The sequence below is a fragment of the Zalophus californianus genome, chromosome 8 (genome assembly GCF_009762305.2).
Source record: "Zalophus californianus isolate mZalCal1 chromosome 8, mZalCal1.pri.v2, whole genome shotgun sequence".
NCBI lineage: Eukaryota > Metazoa > Chordata > Mammalia > Carnivora > Otariidae > Zalophus > Zalophus californianus.
The window spans coordinates 35,890,194-35,913,799 of record NC_045602.1 but is presented as its reverse complement, the minus strand read 5'-3'; the positions used below and the strand labels follow the sequence as shown (position 1 = coordinate 35,913,799).

The 23,606-nt window shown below is 52.7% G+C and overlaps 1 protein-coding gene across 2 annotated transcripts in view; it reads left to right on the top strand.

Annotated features, from left to right (window-relative positions):
- The window catches only part of KCNIP3 (potassium voltage-gated channel interacting protein 3), a 79,526-nt gene that overhangs the window by 12,280 nt on the left and 43,640 nt on the right, over nt 1–23,606 (top strand). The window lies entirely within an intron of this gene.

Below are 23,606 nucleotides of genomic sequence, written 5' to 3'. Positions count from 1 at the left end.
ACCCAAACGCATGTGATCACATACACAAGGCGTGCAGGAGAGCCTGCCTCTTCGCCTTTAAGGAAAAAGGCAGACCTGAGCCCTAACAGCCTGTCCCGTTTGTTGTCTCAGTCTGCGTGATTTCCGGGGAGCCTCAGTCCCTCCGACGGGAGAATGGGCATAAATCACGGCCCCAGTCTCCCGGGCTTGATGCAGGGAGAGGGGAGGGGATGGCCTGAGGGGCCCCGCAGCAGGCAAAGCAGCTGGCAGCCACCTCTGTCGAGTGGTCAGTGGTGGCGTGCAGCCCCCCTGCAGGGTGCTCCTGGCGCCATTTCAGCCCCTCCCTTTGGCCGCCGCCCAGAGCCCCTGCCCATCTGCGCTGTTGGCTGGCATTTGCTCCCGACCCTTGCCCTCGGCGCTGAGGCCTTTCGCAGAAGCACTGGTGCACGTGAATCCATATGTGGGGTCCGTGCGCGCTCCCCAACGCCTCAGGTACTGATGGGGGCATGGATTTTGCATGTGGCGGAAACGTGAAGGCACTAAAAGTTCATGCGAACAGCTCACCTGGGAAGCTGGCATCTTGACTGCTGTCTGTTCCACAGCAGGGTAAAAGCAACTCCCTTTGCTATCAGGATAGAATCCAAGAGCAGAGGTCAGCCATGGGGCTGTGGCGCTGGGATGTGCCCAGCCGTGTGCATCGAGGGGTCCAGTCCGCTGCAACGGACAGAACTTGTGCTGCTGGGGGCTCCAATACCCCACTGGTCTTGCCCCCCAGGCTTGCTTTCCTCAATGCCCCCCACCCCCACTCGGGGCCTCAAGCAGGCTCCTCGCCCAATGTGGGGCTTGAACTCATGACCCCGAGATCAAGAGTCACATGTTATACCGACCGAGCCCGCCGGGCGCCTCCTCCAGACTTTTCTTGGCAGTGGCACAAGACCATCCCCTCAGTGCCCCTCTCTGTGTCACCCTCCCTGATCCTCTCCGTCAGGCACCCCCACCCCACCCCACCCCTAGGCTTCGCTCCTGCTGGGCCCTGTCTCTAACTTCCAACTTACAGGCAACTTTCAGCTGCTTCAGGATGGGGCTGGAGGGTGATGTGCCACCTCCTGGTGGAGGCTTTTTGAGGCCCCGAGTGGGGGTGGGGGGCATTGAGGAAAGCAAACTGGGGGGCAGGCTTGTTGTGTTAGAGGTCACAAGGAGAGGGGCCCCGAGGGGCCCACCGATCCCACCTTTAGCTCAGGGCAGGTCCCTGGAGGTCAGGAACCCATGCTGAGCTGTCAGGATGTTTGCTGGAGACCTGTCATAGCCCAGAGCTGTGGGGGCAGCAGCGGGGGTGGGTGGAGCGGGGCCCAGGACACCATCCATGGCTCAGACCCAGCCCGGTACATTGCCCTGCACGGACACACTCCCCAGACACCATGCCAGGCACTAAGAGGCTGTGTGACGCGTGGAAAAACAAGATCATATTGCACTGAATGGGGTTCAATGATCAGATGACTCTGTTCTGCTAACGAGTCCACTGAAGCTCAGGGAGGTCACATGACACAGTGGGTCACAGGGCATTAGGGGCTGAGCAAGGGCTCTGACCTGGAGCTTCCACGTGTTCCAGGCAGGGCGCCCACCCCGACGTGTGTCCTCCACATCTCTTCTCTCAGGGAACCTCCGGCATCCCTGGAGACGGCAGCCACCCTCCCAGACTGAGGAGCCAAGACCCCAGCGTACCCCTGGTCTCCACTAGGCCTAGCTCCCAGACCCAGTCTCCTTAGTCCAAAGGTGTCCTCCGTGTTCCCCTTCAGGATGGCACAGCTGGCGTGGTCACACTGAGGGCTTTGCATGCACGTGAGATGCTAAAGTGTGCCCAGAGGAGGCGCTTCTGCTCCTTCAGGAGACTTCCCGGGCTCTGGGTGCAGAGAACAATCGGTGCATTCAGTGTCGCTCAGTCCCTGAGCTCTGCAATGCCCAGCCGTGGTGTCCTGAGCATCGGGTGCCTTTGGAAGGCAGGCGCAAGGCCGAGACACTACACCCTTGTTGTCAGGGGTTTTTCCATTCAGAGGAGACAGATTTCTGGGATGGCTTGGAGGAAGAAGCCAAGGCCCAGTACAGCACATGGATGTCCCTGAGGCTTAGCCGGCCTTGTCAAGCAGGGGCCGGGGTTCGAGAGGGCGATGGCGGACCAGCTGCTGCTGCATCTGGAGGTCCCTCCTGGGCTGTGAAGGCCCCCCCTACCATGGAGTTGGGAGCTGGCCTGCAGCAGTGGCCTCTGAAATGGGCCCAGGAGCGGGGGGAGTACAGGAGAGCACAGGGCGGGCGGTATAACCCCAACCCCACCCAGGAGGAGCCCCCATCCTCAGGCAGAAGAGTGTGTCCCTCACCAACACTGGGGAGCCCGTCCTCAGTGACCCAGAGGCTGGGACTCTGACCTGCTCTGCCTGTCTCCCCAGTATCTGAAAGTCCCTCCTGTCAGGATACCAGAACGTCTCTCCAGGAGCATGGCTAAGCTACCAACTGGAGAGACAGGCTTCTCAAGTCTGACTTCTGAGGAGGGCAGTAGGACTGGGTTTCCCCAGCTATAAAACTGTAATCATAATACTGCTCACAGAATAACCTGGGGTCTTGGCAGCAGACCACTGAACCCAGGCTGGCTGGTTTAACCAGAGAGACATTTAGTCTAGGCTGTTGGGAAGTTCACAGAAATTCTGGAGAACCAGAGAGGGAAGCTTGGGCCCTGCCCGCCACTCCGGGAAATGCCCCACATCCCTAGCTGTTCCGGTAGGAACACTGGAGCAGGAATCCCATGCTGTGTGGCACGTGCGGCCGCTCCTCACGCACCCAGACACACTCCTGCCCCTCCCCAAGGTGGAGACCCAAATTTTCATCCACCGCTGCACTCATCTCTGGGTACTCCTTTCTCCGGGGGCTCTGTCAAGCCCATGTAAAATCATAAAGCCACCACCACCACTAGCAGCCTGATTAAAAAAAAAAAAGTGGTAGTAGAAAGGTATGAGAACAAAAAGGTAAATTAACTTGTCTATAACCCGTAAGGATATATAAATAGCCAGGATTTTAATGTGTTTGAAGCACTGAGATATTCGCAACATTGTGTTTCAAATTGAGATGCCAGATCAGATGCAAATTTTCAAGGATTTCTCTGAAAAGTGGCCACGGAGCTCTTGAAGCTTTCACCCTCATCAAAAATAGAGAAAGTTGAATGGTTGGGGTCTGGCAGGGGGGAGATGATTGGTGAAGAGGATTTCTCTGGAGAGAGTGTGTTGAGTTCAACCTCTGAAGCTGAGAGAGGGATGTTTCAGTTCCCTTTTGTCACCTAACAAAATACCCCCAAATACCACCCTTTTGTCTTCCCTCATGTCTGTAGGTGAGGCATTGAGGTAGGCCTCCCCTGGATGGTTCTTCTATTCCACCTGGCATTGATTGTGATTATTCACTTGGCTTTGTTCAGCTGGTGGCTGGGCTGGGCTGGGCCAAGAAGGTTCCACCCACATGTGTGACCTCAGTGTCCACATCTCCCCCGACAGGACTGCTCGGGCTTCCTCACCGCTTGGCGAGCCCACTGTTCAAGGGGGCTGGCTTCTAAGAAGGGTGTTCCAGTAAGAAAAGGCCAAAGGGCTCTTGAGGCCTAGGCTCTGGAACTCAGAGCATCGTTTCCGCTGAAGGTTATTGGTAACAACCAGCCATAGGCTCAGCCCAGATTTGAGGGGAAGGGAATAGACTTCTTTTCCATGGAGCTGCGGTAGGAAATTTGTAACTGTCTGTGAACCACCACAGAGGCCTCAGTTAAGAGTCCTTGGGGAAGTGATCCAAACTCTCATTCCTGAGGGATCTGAGCTCCTGGTCATCCTGCCTGTAACGCCCCACTAACATTTATCACTGTATTCGGCAGTATTAATAAATTCCCTGGAGAAGTCACTAGATTTGGGACATTGTGCTCTCCGCCCCCACCTCGTGCAGCTGCCACACCTTCTCCCCTGGATAATCAGGGTCATTCAACCCACCCAAAACCCGTCTATAAGTTGGTCTAAGTGGTATGAGGAGCCCAAAACGGCCAGGTGGCAGCCTCAGCCTCCAGCCCAACAGGTCCACGGGTGTTTCCTTTCAGGAAGCATCCTTGATTTGGGATCCAAAACCTCTAATCCGGAGCCCAGAGTATTGGAGATGCGAGGCAAAAATGCAGTGAGGGGGTTGCTGAGGGCTGCTGCGAGGGCCCACTGTCACCACGTCCCTTGGTTTCTGGATCCGTCACTCTGCTAGGGAAGTAGCATATCCAGTAGCACATCCAGCATCTGACGGGACAGCATCTGAATCATCTCATGGCTGGTGCTGGGGCCAGGTCTGCAGGAGGCTCTTCCATGGTTCGATAAGGCCAACTGCTTCCCGGCACGGGGAACAGGGTAAGGTCCGTGGGTCTTGCAAGCACTGGCTTTGGCCATACTTCTTCGTTGTCAGAGGAGTCCCTCGGGCAGCAGCAATGGTATGTGGGACGCTGTGACGGGTGATGCTGTTGGCAGTAGCGGGGCGGGCAGGGAGGAAGGTCCGGATGTGGAATGAGGGTCAGTTCCAGGGAAGATAAGTGGTGGTCCCTGCCAAGATGAAGGGGCACAGAGGAGCTGACCTGCCAACCGGTGGCTGGCTTGTCACCCAACAGCTGTAGCCACATCAGCCTGGGAAGGAGAAGTTCCTTCATGGAAACTATAAGTCCTCTTAGACCACACGGCACTTTGCTGGTGAGCAGTGCCAGGCAGCAAGGAGTACAGGCTGCTAGGTCATCTTGTCTACCCGACTACTGAGCTCTTTCTCAGGCCTGCTGCCCTTTGGACAACAGTCACCACTCCTCCTCTCTCCTTTCCTCCACCTCCCTGGCCCCTGAACAAATGGTTCGCAACCATCCCTGAGTGAGTGTAGATCTGTACCCCAGGCCATCTCTTCTTCTAGGAAATGTGGGCGAGCAGATGTATTCGACACTCTGCCCACGAGGAAGACTCCCCTTCTCCATCGTCCTTCCCTGCTGAGTGGGCCACCACGTCAACCTAGAGTTGGTGCCTTGCAGCTCTGTCTATAAATTACATATGACTGCTTTTCCTCTTTAGATGGCCTTAGGGACTCCCCATGGGGTCACAGGTATGGGTTGAGGGGAAGCTGGTGCAGCGTTTCCATGGGGGCCTGAGTCACTTGCTACACACTTACCTGAGGCTTCCAGACCCTCTGCCCCTGCACTCAGACAGCCCGTGCACACAATGATAGAGTATTGCACACACACGTACGGGCCTTTAGAGCCGGGGGGAGGTCGATAGTCCACTCGACAGCGGAGGTCCATGGCCACCTGGTGTCCTACAGGCATTCCATCTCCATGAGGGCCCAGTAGCGAGCCACTAGCTCCATGGCAAAAGAAAAGATCTTTGCCAAAGAAAGCATGGCTTAACTCCAAACCCGGAGAGACCATCGACTGTTCCTCCTGGAGACGGCCATTGGCCTGCCGAGTATGCTACCTTGCCTGAAACACAGTGTGTGCTCATGAATGTGCAGGGTCAGGAGGCCCAAGGGGCAGAGCTGCTTGTCTGCCGCCTTTGCTTACTCTCAGCAAAGCAGGCTCAAGCAACCGTTCGTCTTTCACTTCAGAGGGAATATTTTGACTCAGCTGCACTTGTGTATGACAGAAACCCCAAATAACAGTGGCTTAGATTAGACAGAGATATGAGAAATCTGGGCCAAATAGTGGCTGGCACTAGTTTAGCAGCTTGGGGAGGTCAGAATCAAGGTCTTTGGGGTTTGGGGTTTTTTTGGGGGGGGTTGCCCTTTTCCTCACAGCCCCAAGGTAGTTGCTTTGGCTCCAGCCATCATGGCTTCCTTCTAGGCAAGGGGAAGGAGAAACTGGGTGGAAGGAGGAAATGGTAGTGCCTACATCAGGAAAGCAACACTCTCATGGAAATCTCTGGAAGATTTCTGCCTGTATTTCCCTGGCCAGAACTGAGCCACCTTGACTGCAAGGAAGGTGGGAGAATGTTGTTTTTTTTTAAAGCTGGGCACATTTCCACCTCCAACAGAATCTGAATTCTGCAGGTGAAGAAGCTCAGGAGAATGAATACTGACGTGGCATTTCTCAGCCACACATACCTTGTGAGGTTGTTTGGATGACGGAATGCCCTGGCGGTCGGAAGCACCTTAGCAAACTGCCTGGCACATGCTTGGTGCCCAGCAAATGTGGGGGCGGGGGGTTGGCCAGCAGTTTCTGCCCCAGCCATCCACTTGTTTTCCTCTACCCTCCTCATCAGAGGGACCCCTTTTCATCTCCCCATTCTCTACTCTATAGAGGCACCAACAGTGCTGTGGTTTGGTGTCAGTGAGCGGAGACCAGAGGTCAAGAAATAGCCGAAAGTCAGGGCCTTACCCATCCCCCAGCTCCGCCCAGACCCCTGGCCCCTGAGCTTCCCAGGCGGAAGCCTGGGTGGGAGCAGTCTGCTCCCTTCCTGGCTGCGGAGAAGCCCTGGGTCATGGGTGAGGCCCCTTGCAGTGAGATCACACTCTCAGCCGAATATCACACCAGTGGCACCTCCTCCATTGGTGCTGGGAGCTCGGGAGCAATGCCCACCCCCACCTCCATACCCTCCCCAGCCCAGGAAGCTGCAGGAGCCCTTCTGCCTCCAGCAAGAGTGAGCTCCGGGGTCCTGGAGAGCCAGAGCCAGCCACAAGGTGAAGGGGCGGGCCTGAGGGTAGGAGCAGGGGCTGCTTGAGGAGGTCCACCCCGGCAGTGGGGCTGGCAGGGTGCTGGCCGGCCCCTGGGCGCTCTGGGCTGAGGGCTGAGGGCAGGTGGTCCTGGGGAAGGCAGAGAGAGCAGGAGGCAGAGATGGAGGACGGAGGAGGGAAGCAGAGTCCAGAGAGGCCGAGACCCTGAGGGTCAGCTTGAGACCAAGAGGAGAGACAGACCAGAGTGAGGAGAGAGAGAGAGAGAATTCTGGAAGGAAGGCTCTGAGGGTCAGGTTGGGGAGAGGCAGGCAGAGGAAGAACGGAGCAGCCTGGGAGTGGCCTGTACTGTGGCTCGTCAGGCCGAGCTGAGGGCAGGACCTGGGGGCCCCAAGATGGGGCCAGGCCCAGGGGTGGCAGGGCGTGGTGAGACCGCAGGCCCCGCCTGGGGGCCTGCTCTGAGGCTTCAGGAGTGCCACCGTGGCTGCAAGAAGCACCTGGGAGGCATCATCAGCTTCTTCTTCCGCTTCATCTCTGGGAACCTGGCTCGAGGTGAGGGCTGCTTTGACAGGACCGCTCAAGGGAGCAGAAAGAAGTGGGTTTGGGACTCTGCCTGCCTTGAAAGGGGCCGGGGCAATCGGAGGGGGCGGTGACCTCAAGAGCAGAACTGGAAGGCACCCCCTGGCTCAGAGCCCTGCCCTATGACCGCAGGCAGTGAGTGTGAAGCCAGGCTCCCGCACCCTGGGCCCGGGGCGGGAGACGAGGTGGGAGGGGGCTTCCTTCTCCAGGGGCACAGATTCAGCCTGGGCCGGGAAGAAGCAGGAGGCTCCGGGGCCAGCCCACCTGCCCTGCCCACACTGACCCCATTGCCCCGGGCTCTCCCCTCTTTCCTCCCCTCCCCAGAGCCCCCTCCTGCTCCACCAAAGAGATGTGTGACTTCTGTAGTGAGGATGAAAGAAAGTGCTTGATCGGTGACAGCCGTCTTTTTAAAATCTATAAAACCAACCAACCTGGGATTGCGGGCAGGGATACAATGGGGCCATCAGGCTCAGGCCTGGGGAGGAGCCCCATGTGGGAGTGAAGCACAACAGGCCAGGGCCCGCTTCTGCTCTGTCCCCTCTGCCCCTCACCAGGGTGGGTGCCCCAGGGCTCAGCAGGATCAAGACCCAGCATCAGCCGTGAGGACCAGGCACAGGGAGAGGGGCTCCTGCCTCTGGGCGCCTGGTGTTTTCTTGGCCAGATGCGCTGGGAAGGGTGGTGTCAGGAGCTCCAGATGCTGAAAGGAGAGACCCTCAACAGCTTGGGGCTTCTGGGCCCTTTTGTCTTACCTGTTATTAGAGGGATATGAAGGGAATTCGGCTAAAGTAATCACATGACTCTCTAAAGAGATGTCAAATGATATCTCTAATACATAAACATGAGCGAGTGTAGAAATGTGATATATTGGCTTTTTAGCCAAAGCTAAAAAATGCTTCTGCTGCCCAAAGATGCTCATAGACCCTGAGGGACAATGTGCCCACACTGAGCGGGGCTGGGCTGAAAAGCCTGGCTGTTTGTCCCCTCTCTGGGGGGCGGGGGCCTTGTCCCCTGCTCTGATTCCCTGCCCTGACCCAAGCTCTTGGCACAAAGCCTGGTGCACTAAATCCTTGTCGAACTAATGAATAATATTTTAAGAAGAATAAAAACACAAAATTGAGCATATAGCCAATCATATCAATCATCTCAAAATTGGTCAAATAATGGTTTCAAATACTCAAAAGCAATAATAGATGTCTAGTCATGAGAAGACAGGATTCTGATGTAATGACCCATCTGATGATGGAGATCTGAGTCTAAAGCAGGGGTGGCAACCTCAGGGGCCTTTAAGGCGGAGGGGGGGTGTGGACTCAGGCCACTGTTGCTGCAGGAAATGGGAGCCCAGGGTCACAAGCCAGCTACAGAAGCCCTGGAAGCTCTGTCTCTGCTCGTGATGCCCCTTAGCCCTGCCTCCCAGCTGTCAGCCTTCCCCACCCGAGGCAGTCATTGTCGGGGAGGATGGAACTTTGCACGCGGTGGGTCACTCCTCTGGGAGGGGAGACACCTGGGGGTCAGGCTTAGTGGCAGAGGGATGTGCCTGGCGTTACCAAGTCTCTGCGAATGGATATGTGTCAGGGTGCCTGCTACACAGGGCGACTAGGAAAGTCAGCAAGACTCCTTGCTTACTGAGTTTCCGTGAATGGGAGTCTTTATTGCCCAGTAGTTTCATGCACCTTTTTCAAACCTTTTTACATGCTTGATTGGCTCGCAGACTCTTAGGGCCTTTTCTCACTCCTTCTGTGTGTTTCTCTGTCTCAGTCTGTCTTGCAAGGAGGAAGGAGACTGCAACTCTGTGTCACCCAAGGGTGCAGTCTGCCTCCCTACGCTTCAGATTCCTCATCAGACATAAAAAGCAAAAAACAAAAAAAAGAAAAGAAAAGAAAGCACAAAGACTTGAGCTTGCTGCCCTACTTCTGAGCTCCTTCCAGCTCTAGATACTGGTTCTGGGATTCACAGTAAGTGAGGGTGCAAGGGAGCTGTCTGGGAGCAGGGAGCAAGGAGGTCAAGAGCAGGCTGGTGTGAGCACTGAGATGCTGCTAGAACACAACCACTGGACATCCCTGTATGGAACAAGCTGGGGGCAGGGGGGGCGATCCCTTGTCACCTCTCACCCTTTCCGTCTGCCCTGCGGGATTGCCCTTCCCTGTCATTGGGGGAAATTCTGTGCAGGTCCTGTGGGCATCTTCCAGGTGTTCGTGCATCCTCAGGGAATCCTGCCTGGCCCAGATCAGAGTTCCAGACCCTCATTTACTTTGGGATCTCCCTCCTGCTGACTTGTCTCAGGCCGCAGGGTGGCGCAGGAAGGTGGAGTGTGGGCAGGGTCCTGCACATCTCCAATCCTCCTTCCCCTTGCTTCCCACCTGGTTCCGGGGGCCAGGCCACTGCCAGCCCTTGGCCTCGTCTCCCAACGGTTGAGACTCCCCCTCTCCAGCCAGCACGAGGAGGACCATTGAAGATGGATTCCCCCCGCTCTCTTCCATAGGGTCCGAGGGAGCTCTGGCTCCAGGACCATCACCTCCGGGACCACCCCTGGCTGCCTCCAGCCACTGTAGCCATGGCCATCACCTGACCTCCTCCCTGTGTGGGTCAGACCCACCTGGCCCCAGACACATTCCCAGACCCCGACAGGCTTCCCAGAAGCCCCTCAGTTGGACAGAGGACCAAAGCCCCTTGGTGTAGGAGGAGGGAAGGCACCCAGCACAACAACCAACCTTCCAAAGATGTTCCCTTTCTCCGCCTCACCAACCTTTTCCTTCTCTGCCACCTGGCAGGGTGAGGAAGGGTGAGTCACAGGACCGGTTTCCTAGGCCCTTCGTATGACCTGCAGAGCTGGTCTCTGCTGCTGGGGCCTCTGCCCAAACTCAACAAGGAAAGCCACATATAACACCTAGATATGAGACATGGAGTCTACATCAAGACGGGGGAGAGCTCTGTCTTCTGAGCCCCTCAACCCACCCTGCAGCAGGTGCCCAGGCCCCGGGCCTCCCAGGGACAAGGCATGGGGCAGAGGCGGGGAAGGGCCAGGAGCCAGGAAAGAGGGCTGGAGCTTGAGACTGAGGCCACAAAGCCTCGAGGTTCCAGACTAAGCTGGGCACAGCTAGCTTGCATTATCAAAGCATCATCCTCTATGTGTTAAAAATATCGTTCTCCCACAAATAGACAGTGAGTGTGTGTCAAAGTTCTATTGAAGTACTTAATAAGGAAACCAGCAGAATGACAAAGCTGATTCAAAAGAGAAAGAAACACAGGAATTTTTAGAGAGGGTAGAAATAAAAGGGACACTGAGATATGACCTCTCAGTTCGACTGAAACTAAGATCCAGGGCATTGAGACTGCCACCCGTGGGGTTATCTTCTCTGCCAGAGAGAAGAGGAAATCATCACCTCTTATCAGTTTTATAGGCTTGTAAAATGTGTAGGACCTCATCCCTTGTTCCGCTCACTTCTGCTCCCCTGGAGAGTCCGAGGCTCCAGGCAGGCGCTGGACAATGCCCTAGCGGGATTGAGAAGCCGTGCAATGCTCTCTGCACCTTATTCCCGCAGTTTTTAAACAGAATACCATCTCTGGCGCTCACAGCTGGTAAAAAGTAAACTGAGGCACATTAAAAATGTCAAGAGTTTATCTGAGCACACATCCATTCAGACAGGACAGCGTCCCCCCACAGACAGGAGCTGGTGGAAGGGTTTTATAAGGAAGGAGCTGAAGTAAAGCAAGGAAATCTTTGACTGGCCATGGCTGACGTGGCTGCCTTATTTGGGAAAGCCCAGTTGGCTGTTCGTGATTGGTTGTTCTTAAATTTCCTGAGGTTTGGGTTCGGTTGCGTAGAGCCAAGGCATTAGATCTGCCACAGTCCAGCAGCCTCCTTGTTTCATCTCTTTAACAATTATCCCCTTTCTGTCACCCTTTCACACATGAGGGATTAACTGACAATTTGGCATTACTGCCTCTCTCAGTCACCCTCAGGGTTAGGTTCTGATCTTGTCATGAAACACAGATTGTGATGTCAGGCCGTGGAAGAATCACTTCTGCTGTTCATTTCATTGTTCATCTTGTTTCTGTGTCTCCAAGCATAGTGAGACCATCTGATGTTCTGATGGCTGTGAACGTATATTTCAGACCCCGGAGAGAACACAGTGCACCAGGGAGATCACAGTGATAACTCTCAGGAGGATAATAATGACAAGAGGTTGAAGCGTGCTCCTTCACCAGGGCACCCATGAACCAAACGAGTTGGTAGCCAGTAAATCAAAGAAGGTGTCTGAAGTGGCATCAAAACTGTTTTAGCCAAGTGGCTTGTTTGTTAATTTCTCGTATGTGAGTTTCTACTATACAGGAGGCATTGATCCAGGTACAGCATGAGGTAATTGCCATAGCACAGACTCCTCCTTGCTCAGCCAACAAGTAATCCAAAGCAATTCTAAGATCTAAAACCATTTCATCAGCTTAAAATAATGGCTATGCCCAAGAGGCATATTTTGGGGTGGCATATTTTGCTATCCTTTATTCCCTGCCTTTGAAATCCCTCCAAGGAGTTTCACAGTCAGGGATTTGAGCTGGTAGATTGTGCCATCCCACCAAACGTGTCCCTTAGTCCTGAGAATAGGTCAGCTCAGTTAAACGGTTGTGTCTTATTTCAGGAGGCGGTACCCAGGAGGGTTCCTAAACCTAGACCTAGATGGTACAAGCAATCAGGTATTTAATACAAGGCATTTCTGTGGAAACAGAAGAAAAACAAAGGTTAATGGTTAGAGGAGACTATAACCCAGTTTCTGAGCCCAGAGGGAAGCCAGTCAAGATTTCTAGATGTTGGTCTCCTAGATGTAGGGCTCAAAGCATCTTTTATAGTTTGAATGTCTCTGGTGGTGTTGCCAGTGTTAGGGAGAACTTTCTGAGCGACAGGTACAAAGCTTATCCACACATGAGCCATTGTGGTGATTTCTCTATTTATTATCTAGGTGTCTAGCATTCGTTGGCAGGGCTTTGGGAAAAGGAAAGGTTTTGTTCTTAATGAGTCCAAGTCAGAGAAAGAAAATTAGAAACATTAGTTTGGAAAGCCATAGCGAGATATCAGAGGAAAACTGGAAGAACTTAGGATCCAAGCCAGTTTACAGGTAGATAACCTCAAAGACAATGAACACGACTGGAATCTGATATTCACAAGGGTATGTGATAGCTTTCTACAGAAACTATAATTTTACCCCAATTTCTAGCAAAGATAATAAGACAAATTTGTTTGCAAAGTAAGTTGTCTCATTAAACTTGGCCCGATTATTTATATAATGGCAAGAATAGTGATTTTATGTATGTCCTTAAATATAATATTCCATTTAAAGCTTGGTCATATCTAAGGGGCTTTATTGGATACATAAAGTCATTCCTGGTTTATTAGATTTTTTTAAAATCTCGTTAGTCTAAGAAGTCAAGCTAAGGACTTGCCCAATTGTGCCCTGTTACAAGGAGAACAGATTCTTATTGAAGTTATGCAAAAACCTGCATTGTCATGAAAAGTAAGAATAGCCAATAAGAGTTTCTGGATTCTGGAGGGATCAGGCAGAGAGAAAAAAAATAATGTATTATTATTATTATATATTATTGTATGTCAGATATAATATATATCCTATTTTTGTTTACAAAAGAATACTTTACTAAATTGCTGTTATAGATAACTTTAAAAAAAGGAAAAGAAGCATTTTTTAAATCCAGAAAACAAAACATAAAGAACCAGCCATGCTTTAAACAAAGTAATAAAACTTATAATTATCCTCATCAATCCATGCAGTCCCACCTCATTAAATATTTTTTAGAGCTTTATTTATTTATTTTAGAGAGAGAGAGAGCAGGGGGAGGGGCAGAGGGAAAGAATCTCAAGCAGACCCCCCCACCCCCCCCTCCGCCGCTGAGCACAGAGGCCGACTAGGGACTCAATCCCACGACCCTGAGATCATGACCTGAGCCAAAACCAAGAGTCTGGATGCTTAATGACTGAGCCACCCAGGCGCCCCTCGCGTCCTGAATTCTTGATCCTCAGAGTTCTCATAGAGTTTAGTGGTATAATCTTAAAGTTATCAGAAATCTGTCCCTGTCAGAATTCTTTCCATGAATCTCTTTGAAGAGAAGCCCTTCTGCAAAAGCAATGGAGTAAAACAATAACTGTGTATAAATGTCAAAAGACTTAAAGTGACCACGGTTAAAGATCTGTTGAGAGTTCATTATAGTGCAGTTAACAAGGGGTTTTCATTATTTCCGTGACATACATCTTAAGATAATAGCTCGAATTAGAATTGGTAACATGATACCAGGACACATGAGATCTCTAGGAATTTCATATAATTTCTGGAACACTTAACATCAATAACACATATCTGTACAAGTATAACTTAGAGAAGGTTTAGCCGGCACTTCTTATTTGACAATTCTTTCCATGTAATTTAATGTATCCAGTCATAAGCTTTATTGAGTTTTATGGCTCTTATTTATAAGGAGAGAGAACTAATCGGCTGAGATGTTCCAGAGTCCTCTGGAGAATTCCAAGGTAGTTTAAGGCCAGAAAGACTTCATTTAGAATTTGATTATGGGAAGTTTATACAAAATATCAAAAAGTTTGAACAGTTGATTAAATATGATCTTGGTAATCTAGTCAACCAAAGTGATAAAGACTAAGGCAAACAAGATTTTGTAAAACAAACACACACACACACACACACACAAACCTTAGCCCTTTTAATAGAAAAGACACCCTTCTCCCAATTAATCAGAGACCTGATAAAAAAGAACATGAAGCACAAGAAATTACTTTGGTAAAACACAATCTTTCCTTTCCAGGTGGATTATCCAAAGGTGAAGGAAAACCTTTCATAATCTCTTATCAAGAGCAGACCAATCGTCTAAGAATACTTTGTTTTTTAACAAATGAAAGAGAATTACATTTTAATTATGCGTAGGCATACTATTGATATTAAAGCTTATTTTTAAAACCCTTCTAAAAAATCCATTCAGTGTTAGCCACCTGGACCACCTTAGATTTTCCTCTCCTCCCACTTTCCAGATCCATTTAGTTTTGTCCTTTATTCTCCCCCTTCTCGTTCTGAAACAACCCGTTGCTCTCCTGTAGGGCACAATAACTCCATTTTCCCTTAACAAAAATGCATTTCCATACTTTATGCCTTTTTTTTTTTTTACCACAAATACATCCTACTTCCCTTGCGTGCAGAGTTGTCTCATTATTTCTAGTAGTTTTGATTACATATATCAGGTTAGACTTTTTAACCCTTGGGAACCCTGATTTCTAGTGAAACTAAGGAGCGAGGAGTTGTGGACTATTACACCAGCACTCTATAGATTGGCAAACTTCTTAATACGTTTCATAATTTCTAGGAGCATACTCTTCCTCAGAGTAAATTTTTCCACATGGCACAAAACATGTTGAGTGACAGAAGTCTCTTTAGTTGGTCTGTATTAAGAAGCCAAAGGGAGACAAACCTAGGTTCAGTAATGAATGCTCAGTATTTTATCTTATTTGGAAACTGTTGGGAAAGGCAGTCTCATGCCCCACAGGCTTGGACCACCACTTCACCCCTTAAGAGAGGGCCTCAGGCCTGGAACACTTCCTTACTAAGAGGTAAAAAGCCCACATGGCCTGTGTTGGGCTTACCACCTTTTGTGGGCATATCCCTCCTTGTTTACCTTTCTGAATATTCTTTTGTCTCTGCTTAAAGTGTGTGCCCCATTTGGTACCTGGACAAACCAGGGTTCTATCTGTCCTCTGCAGGGAGGGGCAAGGTTTGTCCATTGCAGCAGGAGAGGGGTGCTCCTAGGTCAGTGGCCCCGTGTCAGCCATCAGGGGAGACCTGCTAGCCACGGGGGATTGATGTTCACTCTGGAAGCTGATCTTGCTCTGCCTCTTCTCTATCTGAGTAAAGTGTTGTTCCATCCAATGCTTGGCTGGTATGTGCTTTCACTGGCGACTCTGATGCTAAGATGCCGTGGACAGAAGTGTTTAGAGTCCTCTAAGCAGGACTGGTAACCGGTGCTCTGTGCCCTACTCTGTGGGGATTGGTAAAAAGGATAGATGGGCTTTGAATTGCTTCAAGAGCTGCATTTCTGTTCTTGTAAATTTGTTGACAAGTTGGATTGCAGTCTGAATGATATCAAGGGGCTGCCCGCCCCCTCCCCACCCCAGCCAGCCACGTTATGTTCAATTCACTTCTTTATATCAGGGAAAAGGTTTCCAACTAAGATGGAACTCAAAAGATTCCTACATTCTAGATTTAGAGCTGTCTTTGGAATGTTGTTTCACAGAGTCTTCAGGTTGTTGTCCTTCCCTTTTAGCTTAGAAGGCCTTTAAAAAGTTCCTGTCAGGTTCTGAATATAGGTCTCCAATTTCACCAACTTCTGTCCGTAGACGTCCTCTTAAAAAATCCCTTCAAATATCTTATCATCAGGTTTGAGTTGGGACAAACAGGAAATATTCCTGGCAATGTTAACTCTTTAGAAGGGACTCTTTTGATTAAGTTAGTCTTAGAAGCTTCTGCATACCAATCAAAAATGCATCCCACTGTTTTGGGGAAGTTTGGGACCCTTTTTTCTCCAGGGCATCTCATAAATGGATACGTTTATTTATGTTAAAATTTCTCCACTGTGGCCATCATAATTCAAGATTATCTCTGGTAAGCTTAACCCACTTGTTCAGACAAATCTGGGTCTGGGCCCATGATTTTCATGCACAGAGTCCTAAATGGAGGAGTCCTAGACTTTCTGGATTTGAAGCAACCTGTTTTCTCCTCTCCTTCCTTTAAAACAAAATTGTACTTACCCGAGGCCTCACCCTGGGCTCAGTCCTGTTTCAGTCAAGATCCAGTCTGGTTGAAGTTGGAGAGCTCATAATGTTTAAGTTGGACCCAGTCTGGTTAAATAAATGCTAAAATGAAGTCGGAGAGCTTATAAGGCAAAAGCTGCAAAGCTCAGTTATCTGCGAGGGACTTAACCCTGACCTTCATTCAGGTGCAGGGAGAAAGCAGTGAGCACAAAGGGCTCAGCAGGTGCTCCCAGGGCCCGTCAGGGTCTCCTTTGGATTCCACTTCTGACACCGGAACTGTCAAAAGGTAAACTGAGGCACACTACAATTGTCAAGCTTATATGAGCATACATCAATTTGAATCCAGGAGTTGGGAGCACTGCACGCATGGGTCGGGGGAGGGTTTAAAAGAATATACGGAAGCAAGGCAAAGACATGATTTGATTGACGATAGCTTAAGCCGTTGCCTTATTTGGGAAAGCCTAGTTGACTATTTGTGATTGGTTGTTAAGTTTTGTTTTCTCAGATTCAAGTTCCTTGACTCTGGCTTAGGTTTGGGTTTGCTTCCATAGGCTACCAAGGCCTTAGGGCCACCCAGTCTAACGGCCTCCTTGTTTGAATACTTCAACATAGCATGGAGGAAATTGCTTCTAACCTCTCTGTTTCTTCATCTGCAAAAAGATCATAAGAATAATGAGGTCATGAAGAAGGTTGTTGTCAGATGGTCAGATGCACATGAAAATCTTGCACCCGTGAGGTGGGCTTTTACCTCCTCCATTTTGCTACCACGTGGGCTCCGGTATTGGCTGGCTGTGTATTGGTGTGTGACTTTGGGCAAGTTACTTGGTCTCTAGGAACCTGTTTCCTCATCCACTGAGCAGATACGATAGTGGTTTTGAGGGTTCGACCAGAGCCTATAAAGGGCTAGGTCAGGGCTACCCCTTGGGATTTCAGTGGCAGGACTGGGATCCTGGGGATTTACTGTGTGACTGACAGCTGGAATTCCCCCCTTTCTGGGCCTCAGTTTCCTTATCTGGGAGGCAAGAGCAGGAGAGGGCAATTTTAAAGGCCAAGGACCAACTGTAAATCTTGTGATTCCCCCCAAACTCTTTAACCAGACACAGGGACCTGGGAGCTTGGGGTGCATTTTTGGGTCCTGGATCCTGGGCAAGGCCTGCCTTTGGAACCACTGCCCCCTCCTGCCTTTCCCCGGCTTTTCCCTGGACGGCCTCTCCAAGTCCTGGAAGACTCTGCGCCCTCCCACCACTCAGAGAGCCTTCCAAACCTCTCCCCAGGGCCTTGCTAAGGAAGTGAAGTTCATTAAAAGCCAACTGTGAGTAGCTTGATGCTTTTCCTTAGCTTGAGTGGGGAGGATTCTCCGGACACATATAATGGCCTGCTGAGGTCCCCACCTCTGCCTGCCTGGCCTCCCCCATTGCCTGCCTCCAGATCAGAATGGGTAGGAGAGGCGTGGCTGGGGATGCACAGGGAGGGTCAGTGGAAAGGGCACTGACTGGAAAAGTGGGCAGGGGGAGACCCCCAGAAAGCTGATTGGTAGTCACCTGCCCATATACAGGGACCCCCTCGGGCCCCATCACCACCTTCCTGTGCCAGAACTCTTTCCCAGCATGGTGTGTATGTGGTGCCCCTGATGCTGTGGGGCCCAAGTCCCCGTCCTCTCGGGTGGAGGGAGATTGGGGGTTATCTGGGATGGTGGGGAGGAAAAACAAGAATAGCTTCCAGATGCTTCAGGAGGGGAGAGAGTGTTTGTGCTGGCCTGGAGCTGCTCAGGGAAAACAGGACCTTGATGACTGAGCAACTGCGGCTCCTGGGCAGATGCGCACAGGCTGGAGAGCCTGGTGGATTGGCCTGGCCACCCGCTTCCTGCCTCCCTCCCTCCCTGCCCGGCTGCCAAAGGGTCTCTCTTGGCAGGTATTTCCCCATAAGTCCACCAGGGGGCAGCAGGAACCAACACGTTTGCCGCACTAGACCATTTTTAATCTGAAATCACCAGCTCGGCATTCTCCTGCCAATCAGCCCTTCCCGATTGCCCTCCTGCCTCCACATCCTCTCACCTTTGGAGCAGAGGAACATAGGGGTCTGGAGTTCCTGGGCTTCCATCTGCCTTCCAGGACACATCCTGGCTCCTGATGTTCTGAGCGAAGCCCAGGACGGGCCGGGACCCTCTCCCCAGCAGGCCTCCCCTCCCCGCTGCTGCCCATGATGTGCTGGCCCCAGGCGCTAAGCCTCAGTGTGCCTTCGGGTGGCAATGGCGCCTTCTTGGATCACCCCCAGAGGCCTCAGGAATGTGGGGTGAATCCTAGTTGTTACATAGGAAGGCCCGTTAGCCGTCCTCCTTGGGTGTGGGTGAGGGGGCAGGTGCAGACAGGGGCCGTGTCCGCACCCTGGGCTTGTGCCTGACGTGGGGAGGCTGGCCACCGGTAGTGACCTAACACGAGTGCTTCCCAAGATAGACCAGGCTCCTGACCACCGGTCCGTAGGCTGGTACAGGTTTCCTGAGTGAAATGAGGAAAGACAGGTGGTGAACTCTCAGTAAACTAACTGTATTCCCTTTCAGTGGTTCACGTCTTCATTTCCTTTTGAAATAATGCTGAAGAGAGATGGGAGTTAGGATTTTTAAATTTTTTTTTAATGCCCTTGCATTGCAAAATGAAAGATGAAATTTTTATGCCCTCTTCCAAATTTGGGGGAAAACATGAGGGGGCCTATAAAAGCCTGACTGAGGCTGGCTGGGGGAAGGAGGACTCCAGTGGAGGAGTGGTAGGCAGAGGCCAAGGACAAGGTGGGGAGGGCAGGTGTCTTGGCTGCGACCTGCGGAGGACATTCTCCCCACCGCCCTTCAGAGCAAGGTGCAGCCCTGATGTAGTTCACAGGCCTGGGGCCCCCACTCTGGTGACCAAGAGCTGTCCCTCCCAAACTGAAGATTGGGCCTAAGCGGTGACCCCAATCCTGGTAATGGAGTTGGGAGTGTTAGACGACACAGTCCTCAGAATAGTGCAACTCGGAGCAGGTGAATGAGTGAGGGAGTGAGCGGAAGGAAGGAGCAACCAAGGAAGCACTTGTTTAGGAGTACTGACCCACATAGTCCAGCAGGAGGGAGGAAGCCTCATGCCACCTCTAAGTTTTCAAAAAGAAAACAACAGTGAATGGAAGGGTTGGCAGAAACCGGTAAGCCGTGAGCAGCCTGGGGTGTAACCTGGGTGATTGCCTGTGGAGGGTCCCCAGCCAGGTGGGAAGCTCATGGCACCAAGGCCACCATCATCCCCTACCCTGCCAAACAGAGGGGCTGCCCCAAGTAGGGAGCAAGGAGCCTGGGAGGGGGCAGGTCAGGCTGATGGAGAGGGCTGGGAGCCTCGGGATGGAGTGTGCAAGCATTGGGAGGAAGAACCCCCACCCCTTCCCCTGCCCCCTAATCCAGTAACCCCAGCAGAATCCAGTAACCCCAGCAGAATCCAGTAACCCCAGCAGAATCCAGTAATGCCAGCAGAGAGCACCAGAGGGTAGTCCTCATTACTGCTCATTCCTTGCTTCCTTTTCTCATTCCCGTCTCTCCGATCTGAGGTCTCTCCCGGGAGGTGGCCCTTGCGGTGCATGCTCCACTCAGCTGCTTTGCAAACATAAATAAGTCATTCTCCTGCCAAAAGCCTTCAGTGGTTTCCCTTGAACCTTAAATAAATCCAGGGCCTTGCTCTTCCTCTGCAGGATGTTAACGCATGCTGTCCTCTCTGCCTGGAGCATCTGCACCAGTGGACTTTCTCCCCCTCCGGGCCTCGGTTCAAATGTCACCTCCTCAGAGGACTGGCCCTGTCACATCGCCACAGGGGCAGCACATAGCAGGTGCCTGACCAAATGGCATTTGGTAAAGACCACTCTCAGTTTTGGGGATTCAACCCGGACTATGCACTAGGCCTCGAGCTTCCCTGTGTATATGGAGCCGGCAAGACCAGGAGGCTGCCCATCTAGTTCAGTTCTAGGGATCAACTCGCCCACCATTCACGGCCACCCCAGGATCCCATGATCCCCTTGCATTTAGGGATCCCAGTCCAATGGCTCTGAGGTGACATGCAGGCTCCCTGCCCACTCTTCCAGGAAAGGCATGAGCTTATACCCAGGATGCCTGGAGGCAGGGGCATTGTCTTTGTTTATAGCCCGTTTGCAAAGAGGCTTCTGAGCACTGGCTGTGGCCAGGGCAAGGGGCAGGGGGAGCTGAGGAGGGAAATGCACTGGGCAGAGCATACTCCCTGGGCCCTCAGCCATCCTTATACTGATTCTGCTAGGTGAGCATCACCATCAACCCCACCTGCTGGGAGCACCTGAGGCTTAGGGAAAAGCTTGTCCATCTGTCCGTCCATCCATCCATCCATCCATCCATCCATCCAATACACATCCATGAAGCACCTACTGAGCCTGGCACAGGCTGGGAGGGACAAGGAGCTGGGAGACCTTCCCTTCTGCCCTCCCCTCCCTTGCAGGGCCCTAGCCACAGACCCCTCCCCACAAACACACCTGGGAACCTGCCATGGTTGGGCTTCAGGACCAGCCTTGAGCTGTTCAGGACTTGCGGCCGCCTCTGCTGGACAAACCTGGAGCTCCAAGAGCTCTGCACCTTCTGGAAGGATGGGAGCAGAAGCAAGGCTCTAGGTCTGGTTTATCCTTGCCCCCCGCTGGCCCATGAAGATCTCAAAGTCACCCCCTCCCCATCTTCCCTGAGTCTGGGAGAACGAATCAAATATGATGGCAGACTCCCCCACCCCCTACCCCCGGTGGCCTTCATCTTAGACCTGCTGAGTTCTTAAGGCACAAATGGGGGAACTGAGGCCTGGGAAGGAAAGGGGAGCTGTCCAAGGTCATATAGGTCTGGGAACTCTCAGGTCAGGGCTCTCTTCTCTACTCTCCCCAGCTGTCTTAGTCTTGGTGTCCTAGCTTGAGAAGCCTGAGGGGCCCAGAGAGAGAGAGAGAGGCTGAGGGCTCTGTCCCAGCACTTGGAGGAGGGCAGTAGAGAATGCCGCGGATGGCTAAGCCATTTCCAAGCACTGAACACACAAGGGAAGTGGTTGAGTCGAGCCTGTGGGGAGGCCGGAAGCCACAAAGTGCTGGCCTCGCCGCACTTGTAGGCGCGTGCTTGCGTGCGTGTGAGTGTGCGCACACGGTCACCATCCACACGTCCTCTACGGTCAAGGTGGGCCTTGAGACTGCCTGTGTGCTGGGGAAGACACCAGGTGCTGTTCTTAAAGCAACATCCTCAGTCCACGATCAGAAGGTCCTTAGAGATCGGCCAACTGACCCATGGGACAGCCTGGCCTGTGCAGGCCCCCTCAGAGCCAGGATCTCAGGGCAGAGGGGTCGCTGGTAGAGGAGTAAACAGAAGCCGGGTTCTCTTTTGGCCGTGACTTTTGCTGGTATTTAGATGTGTCCTCAGGCATGTAGGCTGCTGGCCGGGGGCCAAGACACCTCTTGGAGGTGGGGGTGCCAAGGAGGAGGAGGAGAGGGCAGAGAGTGGGTCTCAGCGGAGCCCAGAGGTTTCTAGAAAGGGTCGGAGGGGCTCTGCTACTTAACAGCTGTGTGACCTAGGGCAAGTCACTTTACCTCTCTGAGCCTCAGTTTCCTGATCTGTAAAATGAGGAGTGATGATAGAACTTTCCTCTCTGGGCTGTGGCAAGGATTAAGGCAGCTACAGACATGACTCGGGAATGCCCAGCACGGAATGAGTGCGTAGTAAATGCGCCGGCTCCTGGCTCCAGGCTGAGCCTCAGAGTGGCCCCACACCAGCCATGTCATATTTAGATGGCTATAATTGAGAGCACCCAACCTCTGAGGCTTAACCTTGTCCTGTGTGGCAAATAAGTAAGAGCCCAGGGTAAGACCAGGGCCCCTGGCATCTGCTCCCATGAGGTCCTGGGCCAGCAGGACTGGCATTTGCCGAGTGTCAGCCCCCCTGGGAGTCACACTGGGAACCCTGAGGTGGGCTTCAGCAGCCCATTTTACAGATGAGTCCTGGTGGTTCAGGGGGGTCGAGCAACCTGCCCAGGGCGACCAGGCCAGGCGAGCCCAGCTGTTTCAGACTCCGGAGCCCATGGCCTTAGGGAGCCCACGCCATAGGGGACACGGCAGGTGGGGGGGAGCTTGGGGAGCTGTAGCCCTCTGGCTGGCCGGCTGGGGGTCTGCCAGGCAGGGACCCCTGTGTTAAGTGCGTGGCTGGTGCACACATTCACAGTTAAGCCGAGTAAATACTTATGGCCATTATGGCAATTGATTGCCTTCGATCCCGTGTGCGGCCGGGAGAGAGCCCTGCTTACTCATGCTTTCTTAAAAACGGCCTCTTCTCTCACACGTCTTTAATAATTCAGCTCCTAATTGTCTCCAAACGCAAACCCGAAAATGCCAACTCAGGGCCTTTGTCCCTGGGCTGGTCCATCTCCCATCCTCCGTGCAGGGCGGGGTGGGGCTCACCCCTTTTCTGTGGCAGACCCAGGCCTCCAGGCCCTGCCTGTGACCACTTCCGGGAGGGGCTTGGGCCTGCTGGGTGCCCATATGCCCCACCTCCGGCTGTTGGCAGTCAGGAAGAGAGTCTTGGAGTCATTGAGTTGCAGGGCTGAGCGGGGCGGAGGCTGGAGCCGGAAGGTGGGGCTGCTGCTCCCCAGGGAGCCCTGCAGGGCTGAAGAACAGGGAGGGCAGGGGTGAGGACCTGGGGGCAGCTTGAGGTGGCAGGAAAGGCCAATTCTGAATGGGTCTCTGGACACACTTGAGGCCCGAAACTGCCCCCGTCTGGGCTGGGTGTGGGGGTGGAGCCTGACCGATGTTTAGTGTGTTCTGGGAGCCAGGTCTCCAGGCCTGGGCCTCCCGGCTGGTACATGGGGAGTTTGGGGGCTGGACAGTGTCCTGGGCCCGTCTCCCCTACTAATAACACTACTCTAAGCTCTTCTTCCCTTCTTCCGCCAGGCCCAGTCAGGGGGACACAGGGGTTCTGGGGAAGAGTTACCTAACCCTCCCCTCACGCAGAAGGTCTGCCCAGTGAAATCCTCATGGCCATGAGGGCCAGGCCCCGTGAGGCAGTCACCATGGCAGGTGCAGCAAGGAGGGGACCAGGCTGTGGCGGCCCGACTTGGCCCAGCGGCCGCCACTGCAAAGGGACTCTGGGCCAGAGCGCCAGGGCTGTGGCTCCCAGTCCCTGTGAGTTCCCTGGGCTGACAGGGGATCCTCGTAAACATCGGGGACTCCTCTGCCCTCCAGCCCCAGGCCAGGCCAAGGCCACCCAGCTGTGCATTCACTCAACAAGCTATCAAGCTTGTCTGCCAGGCGCTGTCCTGGGCCCTGGGGATGCAGCCAGGATCTAAGATCAAAATCCCTCTAGTTTATAGGTTATAAAATGAGATTGATATATAAATTATATATTTGAAAGTAACAGGGCTCCAGAAATTACACAGAATAGGGATTACACAGGGGCGGAGGGCCCAGGGAAGGGTTTGGAAGGAATGTGTGACATTTGAACAGAGACAGGAGGTGGGGAGAGAAGAGCCTCAGGGAAAGCTTTTCAGGTGGAGGG